This window comes from Sus scrofa, chromosome 2 (assembly GCF_054392235.1).
Source record: "Sus scrofa isolate SSC_HxYL_T2T_F1_AM1 chromosome 2, Sscrofa_HxYL_maternal_Yorkshire_Landrace_v2.0, whole genome shotgun sequence".
In the NCBI taxonomy this organism is placed as follows: Eukaryota; Metazoa; Chordata; class Mammalia; order Artiodactyla; family Suidae; genus Sus; species Sus scrofa.
This window is the reverse complement of record NC_139384.1, coordinates 90741591-90761662: the sequence shown is the minus strand read 5'-3', so window position 1 is coordinate 90761662 and position 20072 is coordinate 90741591. Positions and strand designations below refer to the sequence as shown.

At 44.6% G+C, this 20072-nt stretch overlaps 1 protein-coding gene across 2 annotated transcripts in view; it reads left to right on the top strand.

Moving 5' to 3' along the window:
- N4BP3 (NEDD4 binding protein 3) overlaps window positions 1-20072 on the top strand; it is an 83605-nt gene that overhangs the window by 28976 nt on the left and 34557 nt on the right. For both annotated transcript variants that reach the window (XM_085013776.1, XM_085013777.1), the window contains exon 3: window positions 18427-18496. The gene's annotated coding sequence lies outside the window, so the exon portion shown is untranslated. The remainder of the gene's footprint in view (window positions 1-18426; window positions 18497-20072) is intronic.

Below are 20072 nucleotides of genomic sequence, written 5' to 3'. Positions count from 1 at the left end.
AACCATCTACAACCTGGAAGAGGGCTCTCACCAGAACTCGACTATGCTGGCCCCTGATCTTGAACTTCCAGCCTCTAGAAGTCTTGTTGACATGCTACCAGTCTGTGGTATTCTGTCACAGCAGCCTGAATGGATTAAGATACCCACTACTGCTCTCCTGAATCATTCCAGATGTGTTGATCAGGCCCTCCCATCATGATTTCACCCTGAAAATTAAGCAAACAACCTGTGCCTCTGATGTCACTGCCCTCTCTCTGCCCTCATTCTGTGGGGCTGGAGGAAAGGACATTCTGGACCTCCCTGGCCATAGTCCTTTCTGCCCAAGAGCATTAGCAGGATCTCTGCCCCATGGAAGAAACTCTATGATCTGGCCTAGTGATCTTCAAACCAAGGCTGTTCACCAGGTATTCCAGCCCTCTGCCTTCCAGGATTACACTTCTGCCCCCCTGTAGTTGAGTGGGCCATGGGTCTATTCTGGCAGGGGCAAGAGCAAAGCATGTGTCACTTCCCCTCACAACTCAGAACTACCCCCTAACCCACAGTGCAGGTGAAGTGTGTGTGAGAAGCATTTATTACAAGCCTCTATGTCATTGGGATTGTTTGTTACTATAGCACAGCCTAGATACTCCTGACTGATGCACTTATAAAGCCCCTAAAAGAAGTCTTTAAAAACTGTGACCCTCTTGCACATTTTTACATGACATCTAAAATTTTCACTAAACATTTAAATTGTTGTAAGGGATATAATTTCCAGTCTATTGTAAATACTAATATCCATTTCAAATAAAAACTGTTACATCAGCCTTTTTTTTTTTTTTTTTTGTCTTTTTGCTATTTCTTTGGGCTGCTCCCAGGGCATATGGAGGTTCCCAGGCTAGGGGTCGAATCGGAGCTGTAGCCACCGGCCTACACCAGAGCCACAGCAACAAGGGATCCGAGCCGCATCTGCAACCTACACCACAGCTCACGGCAACACCGGATCGTTAACCCACTGAGCAAGGGCAGGGATCGAACCCGCAACCTCATGGTTCCTAGTCGGATTCGCTAACCACTGCGCCACGACGGGAACTCCCAGCCTTCTAAATATATCCAGTGGAATCTAAATATTGAAGCACTTTCTTACCCAGTATCATTGGTTTTTTTAAATCCATGAACAAGCTCTTCTTCAATATTTGGAAATTTTTACTCGCCCCCACCCCCCCGACTTTTCCCTGCTTTTTCTCCTTGAATTCATTTCCACCCTATATACCTTTGCCATAAGGAAATATATTTTTAGGCTTTAAAGTCTTTTATCCACCACTTTATCAAACTTCCCTATAACAAAGCAGGCATATAAATAGAAATTTTGAAGCTTGCTTTATTCTCGACTGTAAATCCTAAATGTTAAACTTAGCTTCTGAATTGATTTATTAATATAATTGACCAAAACAATATGAACATAAATTTCGATGAATAATTCTTAAACGTAGAAAGCATTTTTTAGGGGGAGGAGCAAGATAAGTGAAGGGGGAGTTCCCGTTGTGGCACAGCGGTTAACGAATCCGACTAGGAACCATGAGGTTGCAGGTTTGATCCCTGCCCTTGCTCAGTGGGTTAATGATCCGGCATTGCCGTGAGCTGTGATGTAGGTCACAGATGTGGCTCGGATCTGGCTTTGCTGTGGATCTGGCGTAGGCTGGTGGCTACAGCTCCTATTAGACCCCTAGCCTGGGAACCTCCATATGCCGCGGCAGTGGCCCAAGAAATGGCAAAAAAGACCAAAAAAAAAAAAAAGGGATTAAGAGGTACAAACTACTATATAGAAAGTAAGATATGCAGTTCCCTGGTAGCCTAGTAGTTAAGGATCCAGCATTGTCACTGCTGTGGCTTGGGTCATTGCTACTGCATGGATTCGATCCTTGGTCCAGGAATTTCCACGTGTCCTGGGTACTGTCTAAGTAAATAAGCTCAAGGATATGTTGCACTTAACCCTTTGTGGGTTAAGAACCTGACTTTGTGAGGATGAGGGTTTGATCCCTGGCCTTGCTCAGTGGGTTAAGGATTTGGTGTTGATGCAGCCGCAGCTCCGATTCAACCCCTGGCCCAGGAACTTTCATATGCCACAGATGTGGCCATTAAAAAGAAGAAAAAAAGAAAAAGGATATATTGTACAGCACAGGGAATATGGTCAATATTTTATAATAACTATACATGAAGTATAACCTTTTAAAACTGAATTACTACGCTGTATACCTGAAACTTTTAAGTCAACTATACCACAATTTACAAAGTAAAAGAGAAAGCATCTTTTATTGAGGTATATGGTCATCCTTCAGTATCTGTGGGAAATTGGTTCCAGGATGCCCCCAGATACCAAAATCTGAGGGTGTTCAAGTCCTTTATTTATTTATTGTCTTTTTAGGGCCGCACCCTTGGCATATGGAGGTTCTCAGGCTAGGGGTTGAATCGGAGCTGTAGCCACTGGCCTATGCCATAGCCACGGCAACATGGGATCCGAGCCTCGTCTGGGACCTATATCACAGCTCATGGCAACGCCGGGTCCTTAACCCACTGAGCAAGCCCAGGGATCGAACCTGCAACCTCATGGTTCATAGTTGGATTCGTTAACCACTAGCCATGACAGGAACTCCTTCAAGTCCTTATATAAAATGTATTTGCATACAACCTATATACCCTAAATCATCTCTAGGTGACTTATAATGCCTAAACAATGTAAATGTTGTGTAAATAGTTGCCAATGCAGCAAATTCAAGTTTTGCTTTTTGGAACTTTTTGGAATATCCTTTCCCCTTGGTATCTTTGATCAGTAGTTGGGTGAATCTGCAGATGTGAAGTCATGACTACAGAGGGCTGCTAGAACCTAATTAACCTGGTGCTAAAATTCTTTCCTATGACAGAATAGAAGATGTTAAACATTTTTAAAGATGCAGGCTGTAATTAGGATATTTTACATGATTTGATAAAACGGGTTTGACTCCAGTTTCTAAGAACACAACGAATCTGAAAGAACTATCATAGAAATATCTGTAAGTTTCAGCTGATGTGTCCTGAAGATGCTGGTCTCCCAGAGACTATGCATGTGGTTCAGCATCACTGTCCTCCAGTGTGCCTGCTGCTCAGAGGCCTGTCCCCCTGCCAAGGTCATATCCTAGGATGAGCACTGAGAACATAGGAGCTGCTTCCCAGGAGCTGCTTCCCACCTGTGCTCTCTGCTCCACTCTCAGGGGATTCCCTTAAGAGCAAAGCATTTCTAGACAAAAGGAGAGGTGGATAAGAAGTGGATAGGTCTTAAAAGTTCTCATCACAAGGAAGAAAAATCGTAGTTATGTATGGTGACAGATGTTAACTAGACTGTGGCGATCATTTCATAATATATACAAATATTGAAGTGTTGACACCTGAAACTAACACAATAATATACAAAAAACTAATATAATAATATAGAAAGGTAATATTGAAATGTTGACACCTGAAACTAATATGGTACACAAAATACTAATATCAAAAACTAATATTGAAATCACCTGAAACTAATGTTACATGTCAATCATATCTCGGGTTTTTTTTTTTTCTTTTTTTTAAGGCCACACCCATGACATATGAAAGTTCCCAGGCTAGGGGTCGAATTGGAGCTACAGCTGCCGGCCCCTGCCACAGCCACAGTAACGTGGGATCCAAGCTGTGTCTGTGACCTACACCACAGCTCATGGCAATGCCAGATCCCTGACCCACTGAGTGAGGCCAGGTATCAAACCCACATCCTCATATCTCAGTTTAAAAAAAGAAGTGGAGGGAGTTTCTGTTATGTTGCAGAGGTAATGAACCCAATTAGTATCCACAAGGATGTGGGTTTGATCCCTGGCCTCGCTCGGTGGGTTAAGGATCCCGCCTTGCTGTGTCTGTGGCGTAGGTCAACAGCTGCAGCTCCAATTTGACCCCTAGCTTGGGAGATTCCACATGCTGCCCTAAAAAGCAAAATAAATAAATAAATAGAAATGGAAAAAGCAAAGCAATTAAAAATAGCCATGACACTCTGAACCCCAGGTCCTCATATATCTGCCTCCAGAACTTCCCAATATGACCAAAATTCCTTAGTTTATATTTAAGAGTAGTTGTCACCTCATATGCAGTTGTAGCCAGATCACCTTTAGGACAGAAGATACATGAAAGCTGAGATTCTGAAAACTGATTCTCTCGAAACTATCCATGTAGTTCGGATACAATTCAGTTACATAAAACCCCATGTAATTGGAATGTTTTCTGCAATACCCACATTTTTAAGATACAATGACTTAAAAACTCATGGATCTATCTTTTACAGGATTTTCTTCAGATTCCATGTATTAGTCAAAGTAATGAAAACTATATATATATATATATATATATATATAATTTTTTTTTTTTTGCCACATCCATGGCATTTGGAAATTCCTGAGCAAGAGGTCGAATCCAAGCCAGAGCTGCCACTGACACCACAGCTGTGGCAATGCTGGATCCTTAACCCACTGTGCTGGGCTGGGGATCAAACCCGCAACGTCACAGAGACAACGCTAGATACCCTGCACCACAGTGGGAACTCTGAGGAAAACTACTTTCTGGTTTCCTTGCCCACACCCACTTCCAGGAAAAACTTTGTGTACCCCAGCAATTTGTGTCACTTATTTGGAGGCCTCTGAGCTTACCTACTTGGCTTGGGAACTACGGAAATTTATAAAATTCTTTTCCTTTTCTACCTGCTGGCTCTCGACTCTGGCCTGGAGTTAAAGCTTTGCATTCCAGCAGCAGGACCAAGGCAAAAAATGCCATCAGCAGGAGTTCATACCCAAGAGAATGCAAGAGAAAAAAAAGTCACAATGATACAATTCAAAATTCTTGTGTCTGTTACACATGTAAAGGGCTTCCTACAGTGAGTGGCAATCGGAAAGTATTAAATAAAGAACATCAAGCAGACACATGTCACATGCGTGCACCACAGTCCCAGCCTGGCTCTGAGGCTCAAATACCATTGCAGGCAGTTAGGAACTTGGTCCAGAGTTGCTGCTCCTGAGATAACAAAAAGACTCGGATTGAGAAACTTTGGTTCCCAGATGTGGACTCTGTTCACACCACATGCCAACCCCAACGCCCAGTCTGTCACCTAACTGCTCGAGGACATCACTGTAGCTTCAGGCTTTATGAGACAGAGGTGGAGAGTCCATGGTGGATAAGCTGGGAAGCTGCCAGTCTTCCCAGGTGATCGCTCAAGTCCCGGTTCCCCAGTATGGAGCTGAAACTCAGGGAAGAAAAAGCAGGGAAAGGCTCAGGGCAGAGGAAGACCTCCCTTCTGCCCAACCCAGCTAGAAGTCCTTGGCAAGCAGGCCGACTTTTTGCTAACCCATAGCATCCAGCAAGGGAAGGAACTCATAATCTGAAGGCAGGCAGACATGGGCACCCACATGGCCCTGCCCTACCCATCACTGACCAGGTCAGTCACTATCTGTTCTGCCCTGGAGGTCTGTGCTGGCATGTGGGGATTAGACGCACCTTGTCTGATTATCACAGCCATTGACCAGTGAACCAGGACACTCAATGAAGAGCTGTCACCCTGCTCATCCTGGCTGCTCTGGATTTGTGGCCCCAGTGCTCCCTCCTCTTAGTTTTATAACCTAAGTCATGTTGAGACAGACTGATCCCATATCTGATGTCATCCTCACCACCATCTAGAGAGCCACCTTTTCATTATCTCCACCACACAGAGGCAGGACTCCCCTGGTTAACACTGCCTGTAGGCTATTAAGAGGCAACACCTCTAACCTGTGCTCTCCCTCTGTGGAAACTACCCCTTCCAGTGGCTCATAACTGAATCATGAGAAAAAGACTTGCATGCAATATCTCCTCCCATAAAACCCGGAGGAAAAAGGAGGATCCAAGTTTTGGTGTTAGAAAAGCTAATTTGTAATAAACACAAGAGCCATATGAGGGGATGGGAGAGGCATGTGCTCACAAACATTGTCTTGCAGGGGGCGCTGTCTGCCCAGGGATCTGCACCTGCCTTGGGGGTGGGGGTGGGAATAAGGATCTGTTTTCACAGCTGAGGCAGTCCCAAGTGCTGCGTTATTTGGTGTGTATGTACTTATTAAAATGTTTGCTTTGCTGTAAACTGCCTCAGCTCAAACAAATAACACTTTTTTTTATGGCCACACTTGGTGGCATATGGAGGTTCCCAGGCTAGGGGTCAAATTGGAGATGTAGGGGTTGGCTTACACCACAGCCACAGCAATGCCAGATACAAACTGCGTTTTCGATCTACAGTTCACCGCAACACTGCCTTAATCCACTGAGCGAGGCCATGGATGGAACCTGCATCCTCGTGGATGCTAGTCAGATTCGTTTCCGCTGAGCCATGACGGGAACGCCCCCATCACTCCTTTCAAAATCACAAGTACATACATATATCCTGCACACACAGAGAATCCCTTCAGAAAGACACCACCAGGAGTTCCTGCTGTGGCCTAGGGGTTGGATTCTGGCTGTAGCAGCTCCAGTTGCTATGGAGGCCCAAGTTTGATCCCCAGCCCTACTCAGTGGGTTAAGGATCTTGCATTGCCACAGTTGTGGCGTAGGTTACAGCTTTGGCTCAGATTCGATCCCTGGCCTGGGAACTTACATATTCTGCAGGGCAACGGGGAATCCTGGAAGAGAGATAGCATAGCATACAAAACGCACAAGACTCTTTTACATCTAGAAAGTGGGGGACCAGGAGACATTCTGTTCCGCAGAGCAAAGGCCCCTAGGCTTTAATCCTCATGACTTTTATTAGGGAAGGTGACATAGGTTAATGAGCAAAATCAGGTGCATGTAATGATAAAGCTATCTCCTAGTTGTGCTTTTTGCATGTGTGCCAAATTTGTTTATTGCAGAATTCAGCAGTTTCAGTGGTCTCCAACATGCAACCATAAAAAAGAAAAGAAATACGCCACCAAACTACTTTTTTTTAACAAGCCTCCCAAGCAAAGATCAGTATTTCTGGGCACTTATTTTTAGCCTGAGAAAATATCCTTTTACTGGAATCAAAGTTACTTAAGTGTGTGGTTGGTCACCTTATTCATTTGCTACGTAGTCAGGTGCAATTTCTATTTGGATTCTGTTTCAGGTTTGCTTTTTTTTTTTTTTTTTTTTTTAATCTTTTTCAGTTTAACTTTACTTTTTAAATATGTAAAACATTTTCATGATTCAAAAGTCAAAACTATATAAAAAGGTGAATTCAGAGCAGAATATGCTCCTTCTGATTCCAATGCATAGTTTTTTTTTCCCCCACATCAAGCAATTGATAAAAGAAATGTTCACACACTGAGGTATGGAGAAGTCATTCCGGTTTATGCATGAGTTAACTTGAATTTGAAGTTTAACTAGAACAATCCGTTTGTGGCCTATCAAAGGTACATTGTACATCTGCTTTAATTATTAAAAGCATGCACCAACCAGAGGTAAAGAATGTCTATAATGGAGTTCCCGTCGTGGCACAGTGGTTAACGAATCTGACTAGGAACCATGAGGTTGCAGGTTCGATCCCTGCCCTTGCTCAGTGGGTTAAGGATCCGGTGTTGCCGTGAGCTGTGGTGTGGGTTCCAGATGCAGCTCGGATCCTGTGTTGCTGTGGCTGTGGCTGTGGCCGATGGCTACAGCTCCTATTGGACCCCTAGCCTGGGAACCTCCATATGCCGCAGGAGCGGCTCAAGAAAAAGGCAAAAAGACCAAAAAAAAAAAAAAAAAAAAAAAAAAGAATGTCCATATTAAGAATAAAGATTGGAGTTCCTGTCATGGCACAAAATGAATCTGACTAGTATCCATGAGGACATGGATTCGATCCCTGGCCTCGCTCAGTGGGTTAAGTATCTGGTGTTGCCATGAGCTGTGGTGTAGGTCCTGGACGCAGCTCGGATCTGGCGTGGCTGTGGCTGTGGCCGGCAGCTGTAGTAGCCCTAAAAAAAAAAAAAAAAAAAAAAAAAAAAAAAAAAAAAAAAAAAAAAAAAAAGAATAAATGATTAAAGAGAATAAAAGATTAAATGTCTGCCTTTCTGGGATGCCAATGCTGGGACTCCTTTGATGGGAAGACGCCCTTTCTGGGTGCCAAGGCCATATACTCACTGCGTATATGCTGGTCTGTTTGTTTTTTAACCTTGAAGAAATGTATCCCTGACTTGTTTAACGTTCTTTGTTCTGACAAGATATAAAACTGTACTGAAAACCATGCTTTTTTTTTTTTTTTTTGGTCTTTTTGCCTTTTCTAGGGCCGCTCCTGCGGCATGTGGAGGTTCCCAGGCTAGGGGTCTAATCAGAGCTGTTGCTGCTGGCCTATGCCAGAGCCATGGCAATATGGGATCCCAGCCGCGTCTTCGACCTACACCAAGGCTCACGGCAAAGCCGGATCCTTAACTCACTGATCCTTAACCCACTGAACCCAGGGATCGAACCCACAACCTCATGGTTCCTAGTTGGATACGTTAACCACTGCGCCACAACGGGAACTACACCATGTTTCTTCAGAGTAGTTTCTCAAAGTAACCGGGAAACTGGTTTCCAGGCCATAGTCCATAGTTTGGCCCAAATAAAACTCTGTTCTATTCCTTTTATTGATTGTTTATTGATTATTTTCATTGACATAATTTTCTGACACTTGCTGAGTGTCCTACAGTTCAACCCAATTCTGACATTATTTACGTGGATGTAGCATCAGATCACACAGGTTCAGGGCTCAGCTCTACAAGACTGCCCTCCTTCTCCCCCCATCTGGCAATACACATTTCAGACGCCAGTCACAAGCTCAGGTTCTCTGCTGTGCTTCTGTTACCCACTCAAACTTGGGTCTGTTTCACCACCATGCAGTAAAGCCAATTTACTTACCCTGGGTTGTGTGAAGGAAAGTACAGTTTTTTTTTTTTTTTTTTTTTTCTTTTTGCTATTTCTTTGGGCCGCTCCCGCAGCATATGGAGGTTCCCAGGCTAGGGGTCGAATCGGAGCTGTAGCCCCTGGCCTACGCCAGAGCCACAGCAACGCAGGATCCGAGCTGCGTCTGCAACCTACACCACAGCTCATGGCAATGCTGGATCGTTAACCCACTGAGCAAGGCAGGGACCGAACCTGCAACCTCATGGTTCCTAGTCGGATTCGTTAACCACTGCGCCACGATGGGAACTCCAGGAAAGTACAGTTTTTATTGCAGGGTACCAAGCAAAGCAAAAGGCCAGCTCCTGCTCTAAATACCCATACTCCCCAATGGCTCTCAGGGAGGGATTTTTTTTTTTTAAATTACACAGTGAATTTCATTACACTTACGGTTGTACAACGATCATCACAACCCAGTTTTACAGCATTTCCATCCCAAACCCCCAGGTCATCCCCCCACCCCTCAACCTGTCTCCTTTGGAAACCATAAGTTTTTCAAAGTCTGTGAGTCAGTATCTATTCTGCAAAAAAGTTCACTGTGTCCTTTTTTAGATTCCACATGTAAGTGATAGCATATGCCATTGGTGTCTCACTATCTGACTAGCTTCACTTAGCATGATAATTTCTAGGTCCATCCATGTTGCTGCAAATGCCATTATTTCTTTCCTTTGAATGGCTGAGTAATATTCCACTGTGTGTATGTGCCACATCTGTATCCACTCATCTGTTGATGGATATTTAGGTTGTTTCTATGTCTTGGCTATTGTGTATAGTGCTCCAATGAATATTGGAGGACATGTGTCTTTTGAGTCATGGTTTTCTCTGGATAGATGCCCCGGAGTGGGATTGCTGGATCAAATGGTAATTCTGTTTTAGTTTTCTGAGGAATTTCCATACGTTTTCCACTGTGGTTGGACCAATTTACATTCCCACCAACAGTGTAATAGGGTTCCCTTTTCTCTATACCCTCTCCATCATTTATTGTTTGTAGACTTTTTGATGATGGCCATTCTGGCTGGTGCAAGGTGGTACCTCATAGTAGTTTTGAATTGCATTTCTCTAATAATTAGTGATGATGGACATCTTTTCATGTGTTTTTTGGCAATCTGTATGTCTTCTTTGGAGAAGTGTCTGTTTAGATCTACTGCCCATTTTTTGATGGGGTCGTTTGTTTTTTTGGTATTGAGATGTAGGAGGTGTGTGTAAATTTTGGAGATTAATCCCTTGTCAGTTGCTCGATTTGAACGTATTTTCTCCCATTCTGTGGGAGTCTTTTTGTTTTGTTTAGGGCTTCCTTTGCTGTGCAAAAACTGTTAAATTTAATTAGGTCCTGTTGTTTATTTATTTTTTATTTTTTTATTTTTAAATTAATTAATTAATTTATTTGTCTTTTAGCCATTTCTTGGGCTGCTCCCACGGCACATGGAGGTTCCCAGGCTAGGGGTCTATTCAGAGCTGCAGCCACCGGCCCACGCCAGAGCCACGGCAATGCAGGATCTGAGCCGTCTACAACCTACACCAAAGCTCACGGCACGCCGGATCGTCAACCCACTGAGCAAGGGCAGGGATCGAACCTGCAACCTCATGGTTCCTAGTCGGATTCGTTAACCACTGTGCCACGACGGGAACTCCTATTTTTAAATTTATTTATTTATTTGTTTATTTTTGCCTTTTTGCCATTTCTAGGGCCGCTCCCTCAGCATATGGAGATTCCCAGCATAGGGGTCAAGTTGGAGTTGCAGCCACTGGCCTACCCCAGAGCCAAGATAATGAGGGATCCGAGCCACATCTTCGACCTACACCACAGCTCACGGCAACACCAGATCCTTAACCCACTGAGCAAGGGCAGGGATTGAACCTGCAACCTCGTGGTTCCTAGTCAGATTCGTTAACCACTGATCCACAATGGGAACTCCTATTGTTTTTATTGTCATTATTCTAGGAGGTGGATCTGAGAAGATATTTTGCTGTGGTTTGTCAGAGAGTGTTCGGCCTATGTTTTCCTCTAAGAGTTTTTTAGTGTGTGGTCTTATATTTAGGTCTTTAATCTATTTTGAGTTTCTGTTTGTGTGTGGTATTAGGAAGTGTTCTAATTTCATTCTTTTACATGTGGCTGTCCAGTTTTCCCAGCACCACTTATTGAAGGGACTGTCTTTTCTCCATTGTATATTTCTTGCCTCCTTTGTCATAGATTAGTTGACTGTAGGTGTGTGGGTTTAATTCTGGGCTTTCTATCCTGTTCCGCTGATCTATATTTCTGTCTTTGTGCCAGTACCATATGGTTTTGATGACTGTAGCTGTGTAGTATAGTCTGAGGTCGGGGATCCTGATTCTTCCAGCTCCATTTTTCTTTCTCAGGATGGCTTTTGCTATCCTGGGCCTTTTGTGCTTCCAGACAAACTTTAAGATATTTTGTTATGGTCTATGAAAAATGCCCTTGGTGCTTTGATAGGGATTGCATTGAATCGGTAGATTGCCCTTGGGTCGTATAGTCATTTTGAATAATATTGATTCTTCTAATCCAAGAGCATGGTTTGTCTTTCATGCATGGTATCTGTTTGTGTCATCTTTGATTTCTTTCATCAGTGTCTTATAGTTTTCAGGGTACAGGTCTGTTGTCTTCTTTAGGCAGGTTTATTCCCAGGTATATTATTCTTTTTGATGTGATGGTAGATGGGATTGTTTCCTTAGTTTCTCTTTCTGATCTTTTGTTGTTAGTATATAGGAATGCAGTTGATTTCTGCGTATTAATTTTGTAGCCTGCGTCTTTGCCAAATTCATTGATGAGCTCTAACAGTCTTCTGGTAGCATCTTTAGGATTCTCTAGGTATAGTATCATGTCATCTGCAGATAGTGATAGGTTTACTTCTTCCTTTCCAATTTGGATTCCTTTTATTCTTCTTCTCTGATTGCTGTGGCTGAGACTTCTAAAAACTGGAGTTCCCGTCGTGGCGCAGTGGTTAACGAATCCGACTAGGAACCATGAGGTTGCGGGTTCGGTCCCTGCCCTTGCTCAGTGGGTTGACGATCCGGCGTTGCCGTGAGCTGTGGTGTAGGTCACAGACGTGGCTCGGATCCCACGTTGCTGTGGCTCTAGCATAGGCTGGCAGCTACAGCTCCCATTGGACCCCTAGCCTGGGAACCTCCATATGCTGCAGGAGCAGCCCAAGAAATGGCAAAAAGATAACAACAACAACAAAAAGACTTCCAAAACCTATGTTGAATAGTATTGGCGAGAGCGGACATCCTTTCAGCTTTTCACCTTTCTTTTTTTTTTTTTTTTTTGCTTTTTAGGGCTGCACCTGCAGCATATGGAGGTTCCCAGGCTAGGGGTCTAATCAGAGCTACAGCTGCTGGCTACAGCCACAGCCACAGCCATACCAGATCCAAACCACGTCTGGTGACCCACACCACAGGTCATGGCAGCACTAGATCTTAACCCACTGAGTGAGGCCAGGGATCAAACCCGCAACCTCATGGTTTCTAGTCGGATTCTTTTCTGCTGCACCACCATGGGAACTCCAGCTTTTCACCATTGAGAATGATGTTTGCTGTGGGTTTGTCATATATGGCCTTTATTATGTTGAGGTAGGTTCTCTCTGTGCCCACTTTCTGAAGGGTTTTTATCAGAAATGGTTGTTGGATTTTCCCAAAGGCTTTTGCTGCATCTACTGAGAGGATCATATGGTTTTTACTCTTCAGTTTTTTTAATGTGGTGTATCACACTGATTGATTTGTGGATATTGAAGAATCCTTGCATCCCTGGGATAAATCCCACTTTATCACGATGGACAATCCTTTTAAGGTATTGTTGGATTCGGTTTGCTAGAATTCTGTTGAGGATTTTTTTCATCTATGTTCATCAGTGATATTGGTCTGCAATTTTCTTTTTTTGTGGTATCTTTGGTTTTGGTATCAGGGTGATGGTGGCCTCGTTGAATGAGTTTGGGAGTGTTGGTTCCTTCCTCTGCAGTTTTTTGAAATAGTTCCAAAAGGATAGGTGTTAGCTCTTCTGTGAGTGTTTGATAGAATTCACCTGTGAAGCCATCTGGTCCTGGACTTTTGTTTGTTGCACATTTTTTTGGGGGGGGGGTGTCTTTTTGCCTTTTCTAGGGCTGCTCCCGTGGCATATGGATGTTCCAAGGCTAGGGGTCTAACTGGAACTGCAGCCTCTGGCCTGTGCCAGAGCCACAGCAACGCCAGATCCAAGCTGCGTCTGCAAGCTATACCACAGCTCATGGCAACGCTGGATCCTTAACCCACTGAGCAAGGGCAGGGATCGAACCTGCCACCTCATGGTTCCTAGTTGGACTTGTTAACCGCTGAGCCACACGGGAACTCCCTGTTGCAAGTTTTTTTTTTTTGTTTTGTTTTTTGTTTTTTTTTTTGTCTTTTTGTCTTTTTGCTATTTCTTTGGGGCCACTCCCACGGCATATGGAGGTTCCCAGGCTAGGGGTCGAATCGGAGCTGTAGCCACTAGCCTACACCAGAGCCACAGCAACGCGGGATCCGAGCCACGTCTGCAACCCACAGCACAGCTCATGGCAACGCTGGATCCTTAACCCACTGAGCAAGGCCAGGGATCGAACCCGCAACCTCATGGTTCCTAGTCGGATTCATTAACCACTGCGCCTCAACGGGAACTCCCCTGTTGCAAGTTTTTTTTAATCAAAGTTTCAGTTTCAGTACTTGTGATTGATCCATTCACCTTTTCTATTTCGTCTTGGTTTAGTCTTGGAAGATTGTACTTTTCTAAGAATTTGTCCGTTTCTTCTAGATTGTCCGTTTTATTAGCATATGGTTGCATGTAGTAGTCTCTTATGATCCTTTGTATTTCTGTGATGTCCGTTGTAACTTCTCCTTTTTCGTTTCTGATTTTCTTGATTGAGTCCTCTATTTTTCTTGATAAGTCTGGCTAAGGGTTATCAATTTTGTTGCTCTTTTTAAAGAACCAGCTTTTAGTTTCGTTGATCTTTTCTGTGGTTTTCTTCATTTCTGTTTCATTCATTTCTGCTCTGATCTTTGATTTCTGTCCTTCTGCTAACTTCAGGTCTTGTCTGTTCTTCTCTCTCTGGCTGCTTTAGATGTAAAGTTAGGTTGTGTATTTGAGGTTTTTCTTGTTTCCTGGGGTAGGCTTGTATTGCTATAAACTTCCCTCTTAGAACTGCTTTTGCTGCATCCCCTAGGTTTTGGAGGGTTGTGTCTTTGTTGTCATTTGCTTCTAGGTATTTTTGAATTTCCTCTTTGATTTCTTCAGTGGTGCATTGGTTGTCTAGTAGTAGCATGTTGTTTAGTCTCCACGTGTTTGTGTTTTTTGCAGTTTTTTTCCTTGTTGTTGGTTTCCAGTCGTCAAGCATTGTGGTCGGAAAAGATGCTTGATGTGATTTCAGTTTTCTTAAAGTGACCGAGGCTCGATTTGTGGGCCGGAGTGTGATCAATCCTAGAGAATGTTCCGTGTGCACTTGAGAAGCATGTGTATTCTGCTGCTTTTGGACGGAATGTTCTATAAATATCTATTGAGTCCATCTGGTCTAATGCTTCGTTTAGGGCCTGTGTTTCCTTGTTGATTTTCTGTCTGGACGATCTGTCCATTGCTGTAAGTGGGTGTTAAAGTGCCCCGCTATTATGGTGTTATTGTCGGTTTCTCCTTTTAAGGTTGTTAGCAGTTGCCTTATATATTGAGGTGATCCTATTGTTGGGTGCATATATATTTACAATTGTTATATCTTCTTCTTGGATTGATCTTTTGACCATTAGGTAATGTCCTTCTTTGTGTCTCATACTATTCTTTATTTTAAGGTCTATTTTGTCTGATATGAGTATTGCTACGCCAGCTTTCTTTGGGTTCCCGTTTGCATGGAATATTTTCTTCCATCCTGTCGCTTTCAGTTTGTATGTGTCCCTAGAGGTGAAGTCGGTCTCTTGAAGAAAGCATATTATATGGGTCTTGTTTTTGTATGCATTCGGCCAGTCCCTGTCTTTTGGTTGGGGCATTTAGCCCATTTATGTTTAGGGTAATTACTGATATGTATGTTCTTATTGCCATTTTATTAAGTGGTTTGGATTTGTTTTTGTTGGTCTTCTTCCTTCCCTTCTTCTCTTGTTCTCTCCTCTTGTGGTTTGATGACTATCTTTAGTGCTATATTTGAGTTGATTTTTCTTATTTGTGTGTGTATCTATTGTAGATTTTTTTGTTTGCAGTTACCCTGAAGTTTTGATATAGGAATCTACATATATACATGAGATCATTTTTTAAGTTGTTGGTCTCTTAATTGCAAGTGCATTTCCAGTGTCCTGCATTTGTACCCTCCTCTTTTCATGGTTTCTGATTTTGCTCAGTGGGTTAATGATCCAGCGTTGCCGTGAGCTGTGGTGTAGGTTGCAGACGCGGCTTGGATCCCACGTTGCTGTGGCTCTGGTGTAGGCTGGTGGCTACAGCTCTGATTCGACCCCTAGCCTGGGAATCTTCATATGCCGCGGGAGCGGCCCAAGAAATAGCAAAAAAAAAAAAAAAAAAAGAAAGTTTGCAGACCAGCAGTTCCCATTGTGGCTCAGTGGTTATCGAATCCAACTAAGAACCATGAGGTTGCGGGTTCGATCCCTGGCCTTGCTCAGTGGGTTAAGGATCTGGCTTTGCCATGAGCTCTGGTGTAGATTGCAGACGCAGCTCGGATTCTGCGTTGCTGTGGCTCTGGCGTAGGCTTGGCAGCTATAGCTCCGAATGGACCCCTAGCCTGGAAACCTCCATATGCCGCGGGTGTGGCCCTAGAAAAAGGCAAAAAAAAAAAAGACAAATAAATAAAACGAAAGTTTGCAGTCCATTTGTTTGAAGGTTGTTCAGCAGTTGGTTGTAATTTTGTTCTTTTTATGAGAGAAGCTAAGCTCCAGGCCTTCTATTCTGTCATCTTAATTCCATCTAGTGAAGGATTTTTTTGGGGCATTTTAGGGCCGCACCCATGGCACATGGAGTTTTCTAGGCTATGGGTCTAATCGGAGCTACAGCTGCCATCCTACACCACAGCCACAGCAATGCCAGATCCGAGCCACCTCTATGACCTAGACCACAGCTCATGGCAACACCTGATCCTTAACCCACTGAGTGAGGCCAGGGATTGAACCCACAACCTCACAGTTCCTAGTTGGATTTGTTTCTGCTGTGCCATGACGGGAACTCCTAGGGAAGGATTTTTTTAAAAGGAAACATTTGGGGAGTTCCTGCTGTATGGCACAGCAGACTAAGGATCCAGTGTGTCCACAGCTGTAGTGTAGGTTGCAGCTGTGACTCAGATTGACCCCTGGCCAGGGACCTTTCATATCCAGAGAGTATAGAAAAAAAAAAAAAAAAGCAGTGTTTGGGATGAGGGTTGCAACTTGTGGACTTCTTACTTTCTTCTGATTGGCTGGTGGTGAGCTAAGAGTGTAATGTTTCTGGAATCTTAATCAACTTTCTGGTTCCAACCAGTCTGGGGTCTAGCGCTCATGGTCAGCTTAGGGTCTTAGTTTCTGCAGGATAACTCAAAGGTATGTGTCAGATTGTTATGTCTATCCCTTAAGAAGGAGTTATTATTACTTTTCTTGTTTAAGGGTTTTCCTTATTTTTTTCATTCCCTCACTTTCCTAATTAGTAATTGTTCGTGTCTGCTCTTCGGAACTTAGAAGGCCTAGGAAAGTAAAACCTTTGTCCACAAATGAGAAACAGGGGACAAAGAGGCGCTTTTGTACCAGGGGTTGGTGGGGGGGCTGCAGGGTTCTATTTGGTTTCAATACTCCTTTTTCTTTGATACTCCTTAATCCTGAGGGGAACAGGATGGGACAAGAATGGGAACACAGTTTTGGATAGAGCAATTAATTTTAAACTCAGCAGAGGAACTTGGTTTTGAGGTGGGGGTGGGGGGGCTCGGTTTCACTTCTGACCAGCTGACTGTATCAGAAGTTCCTAAGACCCCTTCCTTGGGTTTGATTAATTTGCTAGAGCTGCTCACAGGACTCAGAGAACATTTACTAGGCACTGGTTTATTTCAGAAAGCTATAAATGGGGAACAGCCAGAGGGAAGAGATGCACAGGACAAAGCATGGGGAAGGGGCATGGAGCTTCCATGCTCCCCTCTGGGGATACCACTCTACCTGATCACCAGGTGTTCACCAACCCAGGAAAAGCTCTCTAGACCCCATCCTTTTGGGGTTTTACGGAGGCTTCACTACACTGGCCAGTGTGACTGATGGAACCTCCAGCCCTCCCCACCTCTACAGAGGTCAGGGGATGGGACTGAAAGTTCCCACCCTCTAATCACCTGGTTGATTCTCTTGGCAAACAGCTCCCATCCTTAGGTGGGAGGGCATGTCCAGAAATCATCTCATTAACATAACGAAAGACACTTTTGTTTTGACGGCACTGTAGGCATATGGAAGTTCCTGGGCCAGGGATCGATTCCGAGCCTCAGGTGTGACCTATGCCACAGCTGTAGCAACACTGAATCCTCAACCCACTGTGCCACAGCAGGACCTTCGTGACACTTTATATCACTCTTGGAGTTCCCATAGTGGCTCAGCAGGTTAAGAACCCAACATAATGTCTGTGAGGATTGATCACTCAGTGAGTTAAGGATCTGGTGTTGACACAAGTTGCGATGTAGGTCACAGATGCGGTTTGGATCTGGTGTTGCTGTGGCTGTGCTGCAGGTCCCAGCTGTAGCCCCAGTTTGACCACTAGCCAGGGAACTTCCCTATGCCGCAGGTGCAGCGGTAAAAATAAAATAAATAAATAGCTCTTGTCACCTAGGAAATTCCAAGGGTTTTGGGAGCTCAGTGCAAGAAACAGGAGGATCAAATATATATTGATCATTTCAAACCACACTATCACAGCTCCCTTTCCCATCTAGGAAGTACATTTCCAGGAGCTGCCTCCAGGAGCCACCCACACCCACTGCTCTAATATCTCCATCCTGTCAGGGCATCAGGTGGCTGAGTCCCTGGAGGTCATCCAACATGCCCCTCCCTCTTACAGACCCAACTGATCTTTCCAAAGCCCTTATTGTACTTGCTGAACCGCAGAAAAACATACTATCCTGCCCCTCCAGCCACTCAGTTGCATTTTAAACTTCCTACTTCTACCGGCAGCAGAAGCAGCACTCAGGCTTCCAGGGCCACACAGGAATCGCTTTTAGCTCTTTCTTCTCCCTCACTCTAGCATGCAGTCTGTGGGCACAGAGTCCAGCCCTGGAAGGCAGAGTCCAGCCCTGGAAGGCAGAAGAAACTATGAAGGCCATACAATTCAGCTGCCCACGCAACACTTGAGTTCCCTCTGAATGGCCGAGGGGAAGCTGTTGCCAGCCTCAGCTTGAACACTACCCCCACCCCTAGGCAGGGAGTTAGCCACTTGCTGACATTACCTGTTACATCTTGAAACAGCTATGATGTTCAAAAGTGGTCTTAGGTTGAGCTAAAATTTGCCTCCCCATTGCTTCCCCCACACACATTTTCACTGGTCCTAATTTTTTCTAGGGTTTCACAGAACAGACCTGCCTCCTCCATCTGCATCTTAGCGTGAAGGCTATGATCACACCTCCAGAGGGTAAATACTCCCCCATTGCTCTAGCTGGTCTTCCTGTGACATGTTTCAAGTCACTAACCGGTTTGGTGCCTCCTCCAGGCATGCTCCAGTTTTTCCAAGTCAGTTGTTGCAAACCTAGAGCCTACGGGCGGGGCCAAGCCAGTGACATCAGTGCATGACATGGGTGGAGCACAACTGGGAGGGGCGACAACTGCAGCAAAGAGAGAATCAATGCCCCAGTTACTGGAAACAATCATTTTCATTTCAGCCAATTGTTACCACACAGAATTGGAGCCCTAGCATTGCCAGATCTTTCACTTTTCAGTAGAAACAGAAAATTTGGATTTGGATTTGAAATGTCCAGATTTTTTTTTTTTTTCTTTTCGGGGCCACACTTGCGGCATATGGATGTTCCCAGGCTAGGGGTCTAAACAGAGCTACAGCCACCAGCCACAGCCATAGCAATGTGGGATCCGAGCCACATCTGTGACCTACACCACAGCTCACGGCAACGCCGGATCCTTAACCCACTGAGCGAGGCCAGGGGTTGAACCCGCAATCTCATGGTTCCTACTCAGATTTGTTTCTGCTGCGCCACAACGGGAACTCCTGAAATGCCCTGATTTTTAAAAGTTGGTAATTAGTTAAAAACAAAACATAGAGTTCCCATCTTGGTGATGTGGAGACGAATCCTACTAGGAACCATGAGGTTGCGGGTTTGATCCCTGGCCTCACTCAGTGGGTTAAAGATTTGTCGTTGCCATGAGCTGTGGTCTAGGTTGCAGATGCAGCTCGGATCTAGCATTGCTGTGGCTGTGGTGTAGGCCGGCGGCTACAGCTCCAATTGGACCCCTAGCCTGGGAACCTCCATATGGTGTGGGTTCGGCCCTAAAAAGACAAAAGACAAAAAAATTAAACAAACAAAAAACATTATCTGAATCAATACTATGCAGGCAAAACAAAAACCTCTGGGCACCAGTATGCAATGTGTGGTCTACAGGAATCTGAAAACGTGCCACCTAAAACTGAATGTGACACCCAGAAGTGGTGGCTGACCTGTTCCACCCATCCTTCCTTGGGAAAGACTCACACCTCCCTCTCGATATCCACTATTTCAGCTCTTTACCTTCTCTCCTCAGGACCAGGCCTGTAGTATCTTGACAAGCAGCCATCACTCCAGCCCCTCACTGCTGCCCAGTGCATGCCCATCACCCCAGCCCCTGCCCTGGGACCTGCTATGGCCAGACCTCAATCAGCCAGGTCTGGCTCCTTCTGGAGAGCAGGCAGGTCAAGAGCCTTGGTTAACACATGCTTTTGGCCTCTCCCCTTCTGATAGAAGCAGTCCCTTGCCCCTTTCTCTCTGATCCTCCATATTTTGTCCAAGCCAGACCCCCCTGCAGGAATGCCTTCCTCCTCCCCCACCCACATCTTACCCGAGGCTTTCCCTGGCAGTGTCAGCCCTCAGTGGTTGCTGCCCCTTATACTTTGCCACAACTGGAATACAGGGAGAATGACAGACCAAGGAGTGTTTGAGGGATGTAAGAGATGACTTGTGTCATGTGCTTGGAGTAGTACCAGGCAAACAGGAAGTATTCAA